We start from the raw sequence: 7,643 nt of genomic DNA on the forward strand, positions 1-7,643 counted from the left end.
TCTATGAAAAGACACAAATATATTTATATGGAATTTTCATTATATAAAACTATCGAAATTTCAAATGTTTATGAAGCTGAGATGACTCATAATATGTATCATTTTATTAAAGACAGACGTCATGAGAAAGAATCCAAATAAACATACTTTCCAGAAGTTCATGTCTGATGTGAGAATTATTTCAAAAGAATTTACCCAACATAGTTTGATCAATGCACTTTTTTGGTGTTTTTTTTTTTTTTTTGGTGTTCTTACAAAAATCCAGATCTAATCCAAATTGCACTTTTTTTTTTTCCTCTCTAATTTCTGAGTAAGTAAAAGAAAGCGGTAGTCCCACAAACTTTGAAGATTTACTTGCACACAAGGCATCCAAGCAAAAGGGTAACAAGCCACTTCCTCAGAACGGACATTAACCTGGATAGGAACAGGCTTGGAACAGAGATGCTAAGCCTGGCACAGAAACGCGCAGCTGAACAGTCTCAAAGACAGGAACAGAATCTTCTGCGGGGTTTTGAACACCCAGATCTTGGGCGAATTTTTGAATATTTCAGCTAAGAAATGTCTCATCAAAAAGCTAAATCACATTTTGGGAGATTATTTTTATGTATATCTTGCATGTATATTTGAAGTTCTTATAACCTTTTTATTTTTTCCTTTTAACTGTTTGTAATTTTATAAGAACCAATAATTTGTTTTGGCAGAAAAATAACAAAAAATAATTTTTCCAGAGTTTCTACAAACCTGAGGTACTTTGAGCTTTTAGAGATGCAGAACACTCAGATAAGATGGAAGTTAAGAGAAAGTCATTTGGTTTCTCAAAGAGATGTTTGGGAGAAGTTAGTGTGCAGACCCCACTAAATTGCAAGGGTGAGTTTGGGGGCTGGTACCATCAAATGCCAGGTAAAAGGTAGAAGTCTCCCTGGGCTGGCATAATTCATTGCATGAAAAGGGATCATCAGCAGAAAACCAGCTCTGAACATTTGGAAAACCTTCTACTGTCACAAAAAATTCTTTCTGACACTGCCTGTTGACTTGGCTCAACCATGTATTTTCCTTCACATCTCGTTGGTGGAAACTATTATTATTTGGATTTGTTATTATGGTTTGACTATGGTGTTCTTTGCATACTTGCATAGAATTGAAAATCTGTCACGACCCCCAAGCAATCTGTAGGAAGCTTGGACAAGTAGGTTTAGAAGATCTGAATTTCAGTATTTACAGAGGATAACAGAAATTAGTTTCCCACCAGAGGGAAAAACATCCCATCGAGAATATCTGCAGTATTTGTTTGCTATGGGCAGTTGTCTTATTGCAAAACTCACTTCCATAGGTTTTGCAGAGAATAAGACAAGATAAAAAAAAAAATTTTGAAAAAAGTCATGAAAGTCCATATCTATGAAACATAGCTGAAGATGTTCCTAAAAGCCAGGGGAGATACAGCAAGAGAAGACATACTCTGCTACTTTGTTTCTTTTCCATTTCTTTAAGAATGTGGTTCAGAATGGATGGTCTTTTGTTTTCTTTACCTTGACTATTTTCATAACCTTAAATAAAGCAGAACTTTCTGCTATTGCAGTTGAGTTACAATGACTCATTCCTCCTCTGTTTAGAATGCAGGATGTGATATCAAATTGATCTTTATTGAAAACAATAACTTAGAAAAAAGAATAATTTAAAAAATACATCATACTTCTGCAAGGAAGTTAACATTAAAAAACTCCAATATGTCATCACAGAGAAGCAAGTTCATTTTGTGAGATACATAAAAGTCAGTTTTAGCAATGGCTTTCTAAGGAGTTCATCACAATAATGGTGTTAAAGGTCCCAGGACTTGAATGATACTACCAAGATAAGAATCACCTTTATAAAGATTATGTTCTAATGGAATATAAGTGTTAAATGCCTTTTCTAATAAGATTTCTTCATAGACTTTATAGATGGCTAATGTCTCCAAGCAAACAAGGAATTAAATGAAAATTAAGAACACAGAAAGATGTCACATATATTTCTATGTACAGATGTATATACAAATCTGTAAATATACACATTTAAATCTGAAAATTGTTGAAGAAAAAATAACCACCTTATACTGTATTTTAATATATTACCTACCATAATAATACTGTATACCCAGATACCTTAAATGCCAAACTGAATTTCTAGGAATACATAATTCACATTGCATTACCATCTCAACTGGACTACTTTGACAATCCACCTTAACATGTCCTCTATTTCAGTCTTAAAGAAATATTCCTTGTTCTCTTACTATAAAAGATTCTATCTGCAGGAGAAGACATTACTATGCATTATCTTTCTCTCATTTGATGCAACTGTGAGTAGATCTTTGAGGTTTATGATCGAATCCAGCCAACTGAAATATTTGTAAGTGCAACTTTCATGCTCTTTTGTAGTCTTTTTTTTTTTTTTTTTTTTTTTTTTTTTTTAGGGAGGGGAAAAGGCCAAGAATAGCTATAAACACAGTTCAGCAGCTGGTAGAGACAAGCTCATAGCACCGTTAGAGAGTAGGTAGGTGGGTGTTAACCAATGGATCACTACTTAGTGATATTTTAAATAGATTCCATTCCAAATACTGGAAACATACATAAAAGTGTGAAAATATAGATTCTGTGATCCTGAAATCTCTTTTTTTTAAGCGTTGGTATGATAAGATCAAATGCATTCCTCTAGCTCTCCTCCATGCATTACATGGAGTAACATTTAGGAGAATACGAGTCTATATAAATAAATATGGTAATGTTCAGTGTGATAAGCTAGTGAAACATGTACTTTTCAGCAGATGAAAAGCAGAGGAGTATCAAACTGGTTGTAATATTTAGAGAATATTATAATGATGGAGTCTTATATCAGGACCAATAGTATTTAAGTTAATTAGACAGAAACAGAACTCACCTCTAAGTCAGGCTGTTCGTTACCAATAATCTTGGCACAAATTTAAAAGAAATTCAGAGAAAAATAATTATTCTCAAACAGCAAGTGTGTTGGGGCCCCCATTCAGGCACCACTTTAAGGTGCATCTGCATCTCCTTTAGCAAGCTCCCTTGAGACGAGAAAGTTTTCTAACTCAAAACCCCCTCAAGTTTTTATTAGAGAATAAGTTGGAATAACTAGCCTTTTAAGAATAGAGACCTAGTAAAATGGAACAAAAAGAGAAAAGGGCTTGTAAACACATTTTTATTTCCTTATCCTTGTTACCAAACTTAGCTAGTCAGCTCATTTCTCACAAAATTTGGCATAATTTCATCCACCACCAAGAAAATGTCTCTATTTACATGTCCTGTCTGGGTTTTTTTTCCTGCTCTTCTCAGTAGTCCCCTGCAAATCTCCTTCCTGTATTCTCTCCTCAGCTTCACCCTCCTGCCACATCATCTGGAAGTCTCTCCCCACCACACATGCAAGTTCAGCTGCTGCCCTGGGATTGCTGCTCTCCCTCACAGGTCTCCAGCTCACTGCCATGCCACTTGTAAGAGAATACAACATACAGGCTAAGGACAGCTGAATTCAGGCATGCAGGGATGACTTTAGGAAAACCAAGGCTCACCTACAGATGACACTCACCAGGGATATCAAGGGCAAAAAGAGGAGCTTCTGTTGCTACATAAGTAGTAAAAGGCTGAACAAGGAAAATGTGGGCTCTTTGCTGAATGGGGTGGGGGACTTTGTGACCGCAGATACAGATAGGGCTGAGGTATCCATTGCATTGTTTCCCTCAGTCTTCTTCATCAACAATGTCTCCCAGGCCTTCATCCTTAGAGAAGAGGTTAAAGGAGGACGAGAATTACTAGCAGCAAATGAGGGTCGACTCTGGGTTTACCTGAGTGAAGTCAACCCATGTGTGTCCATGAGATCCAACAGTCTGCCTCCAAGGGCGCTGAGAGAACCAGATGATGTCCTTGACAAAGAAGGAAGGTAAAGATGAATGACCCTGTTAAAAGAGACCTTAATCTACATAGGTGCAAAGATTGTTCTCTTTTCTTTCCACTAAGCTTTTGGCCAGAAGCATAGGGCAGATTCTGTGTTGTTAGTGGATTGCAGAAGAAACCTTCATACTGAGATTCAGAACTCCATTAAAGATGAAAGTGATGTCAAAATATTGGCAATTTTGAACAATCTTATTTGTTTCCATGGAAGAACAAAATGAGACAGAGTTATTGTTTGTTGCTGTTATCTTTCTGTTTACCTTAGGTATGTCTACTGGTAAAGGAAATTACAAAGATAGAAGAAGCTAGCACTGGTCTCAGAAGATGTAGTGTGGGTGCAGTGTAATATAACATGAAATGGGCCAATTAGGTACTCTGAGAAGCCTGAGAAACTGGGAACCCAGAGAAAGCACAGCTCCTCTCCCTTTATTGCTGAGGACTGCCACCCAGAACTAGCACAGGTATCCCTTTGCAGAGCACACAGAGATAAACACTACTCCTTCGCTGCACATCATTAGTCCTTCTTTCCTAATTCATCTAGATAATAGATATGTAAGCTGCCATGCATTCACACAGTAAATTTAAACATAAAACAATTTACAAACATTTTAGCAATATGTTGGCATTTACATGCCTAATTCTCTACAAACACTGATTAGTAGTAACTAATGTTATTGGTTCCATCAGTACATGTTATGGGAAAAATGGAATCTGTTATTGATCAATGTGACAGTTATTTGAAAAATGTTAAATGTGTTGTTCATTGCCATAGGACAAACTTATTACCAATAGAGGTCCACAAGGGAACAGATATACAGCAAAAAGTGCATAGTCTGTCAAAAAAAAATCTTAGCATATATTTTACAGCCTGAATGGAGACCATTTACTGCTTACAAAATCAAATCTCTTTTTGAAAAAATCAGAATATCATAGGAGTCTAAGTAGTTTTAGGGGAAAAAAAAAGGATCTTTAATAAATGAAATTCAGTTGAACCACAAAGCAATAATGTACATTCAGTAAGTATTCCAAAATTAAACTGATAAATGTAACTTTTACTCAATCTTATATTCTCTAGATTTAATTAAAGTTAAATGTGAACTTTAGAGTATGAGTGAGTGAAAGAACCACAAAAATTGACTTTGAGAATATGATAAATGTGTGCTGTACAGCTACCTGTTAGTCCTGTAAATCTAATTATGGCAGAAGAGGAGATAGTCTGAATTCTTTGAGAACACATCTTCACTTGATAGAGTGTCACTCTCTCCCTCTCTCCTTCCTCCACTTGCTTTCTACTCTGTCAGATAGCAGGGAAATAATTTCAAAACTGAAAAATTTACAGCACAGAACAATATTCATAGAACACAACATTGCTGCATGAATGTGTGGTTAACCTTTGATATGTAGTCATAAAACAGAAAGCTGATATTATAGAGGATTAAGTTTGGGGCTGATTAAACTCAATGGCAAACATTCTATTGGTCTTGAAGAATCAGGGTTTTGACTGTGCATTCTATTTGGCATTTTAAGACCAAGATACAGATTTATAACATCAGAAACCTTGGCTCTGTCCTGGCATAAATCCAAAATGTTGGGCGTGTGAGGTATAAATGAGTCCATTTGCAAGTCCTTTGATATAAAACCGTTTCAGACTCAAAAGGTCATTGCAGCTTCAGAATGAGAACACTGAAACATATATACTGAATGTCTCTTTTTCAGTTAGGAAATTCACTAAGGGTAAAATCACAATCCATTCTAAACATGGTGTGGCATATGCCAACAAGCTGAGGCGAACTGTAAATTCTAGTCTCTGAAAAGCAATGGTAAGATAATTTACTGTAGTCATCAGCCATTAGCGTGGCAAAGACTGTTTAAACTTATATTTTGAATCTTCTTGGAATACCAATGGACTATTTTAAAAATTATTCCACAATTTCATTCCAGCCAGTGTAGCCACATATGTCATCTTAGGTGTTCAGTCTTCCACTAGTAACATCATGTGCTAGCAGCAAATACGATATCTGTTTGACATTTCAGAGGAGGAAGATGTAAAAGGAGTTTGCTAATGGCTAACTTCTTCCCCCCTCCAACTGCAACACTCTTTTGGAAGGGACGTAGAGGAACAGCAACTTGTCTGCTCTGACTTCTGTCCAACAGCTGATGATCTTTTTGATTTCAAACCTTATCTTCTCATTTGTTTGTCAGTTCTTGCAAAAGCTTCAGAAATGTTGCATTTTTGGAATGCAGTTGGGAAGAATAGGAGTCACAGTACATTTATAAGGAAGAGATTGGGGATCAGTGATCTTGTGGTTTAACCCCAGTCAGCAGCCAAGTACCACACAGCTGCTCCCTCACTCCCCGTCCCCCCGTGTCCACCCCCCACCCCCCCCGCTCCTGGTGGGATGGGGAGGAGAATCGGGAAAGAAGGCAGAACTCGTGGATTGAGATAAGACCAGTTTAATAACTAAATAAAATATAATATTAACAATAATAATAATGAAATAATAATATAATAATAATAGTAATGAAAAGGAATTAAAAAAAAAAGGGGGGGGGGGAAACCAGTGATGCACAATGCAATTGCTCACAACCCACTGACCGATGCCAGAGCCACGATCCACCCCTCCCTGCCAGCTCCCCCCTGTTTATATACTGGGCATGACGTTCCATGGTATGGAATACCCCTTTGGCTAGTTCGGGTCAGCTGCCCCGGCTCTGCTCCCTCCCAGCTTCTTGCACACCTGCTTGCTGGCAGAGCATGGGAAACTGAAAAGTCCTTGGCTTCAGATAAACGCTACTTAGCAACAACTAAAACATCAGAGTGTTATCAACATCATTCTCACACTAAATCCAAAATGCAGCACTGTACCAGCTACTAAGAAGAGAGTTAACTCTGTCCCAGCCAAAACCAGGACAGATCTCAACCCTGTTGTCACCCAAAAGTGATTGAGACCAGACCTGACTGCAGTCAAGAGTACTTACTCTACATATGATTAACGTGTTTTACTATTGGTGACATGTGTGGTTTTAATGCTTGGGCAGACAGAGAAAGAGAGACCCAATGAAAGATGGCTTCCATCAGTTGGGAATGCCAAACAGCCACCAAAGAAAGGGAAGAGCTTAACATCTCATTGAAATAAACAGCTATTTATTAGCAACTGCAGTGCAGACGTTGACTTCTGGTAGAACAAATTCATCTGTGGAAAGGAAAAGCCTCAGTCTTATGCAAAAGAAAACCTCCATTTGTCCAAAAAGCGGGACTTCGGGTTTTTTGGTTTTGTTAGGGGAAAATTGGACCAGATCTGAGAGCCTGAGAGAGGCAAGGCTGCCGCAGCTCCAACCGGTACCGAGGCTGAGCACACATTCCCAGTACACTCATGCAGAGGTATACGGAGCACAGGTATACACCACATACATATAGGTCTGGCCCCACAGATCAACACAACAATCTCACAGAGCACTCACATGAGCACAGATAGCATGAATGGCCTCATCCTGCTCCCCTCTCCGGCTGAGCAGGATGGAGGTCTGCTAGTGGGAATATGTACATGTGCATATGTACAACATGGGTGGCCCCACAGCTGGGCTCAGACACCCAGTCTGCCCAGCTGCTGGCAGCTGGACATATGAGCCTCTGAGGCCACAGCCCTGCTTCAGCTGCTGGTACAAATACCCTCACACACACACACACTCATAGAGCCAGCA

At 38.2% G+C, this 7,643-nt stretch overlaps 1 long non-coding RNA gene across 1 annotated transcript; it reads right to left on the reverse strand.

The window, feature by feature from the left end:
* Positions 1-3,014: 3,014 nt before the first annotated feature.
* LOC127025462 (uncharacterized) lies at positions 3,015-5,176 on the reverse strand. Its single transcript, XR_007767673.1, has 3 exons — positions 5,115-5,176; positions 3,580-3,769; positions 3,015-3,481 (listed from the first exon to the last, which is right to left on the reverse strand). It is a non-coding gene; the product is annotated as an uncharacterized LOC127025462 (long non-coding RNA).
* Positions 5,177-7,643: the final 2,467 nt, after the last annotated feature.

The sequence above is a fragment of the Gymnogyps californianus genome, chromosome 1 (genome assembly GCF_018139145.2).
Source record: "Gymnogyps californianus isolate 813 chromosome 1, ASM1813914v2, whole genome shotgun sequence".
Taxonomy (NCBI): domain Eukaryota; kingdom Metazoa; phylum Chordata; class Aves; order Accipitriformes; family Cathartidae; genus Gymnogyps; species Gymnogyps californianus.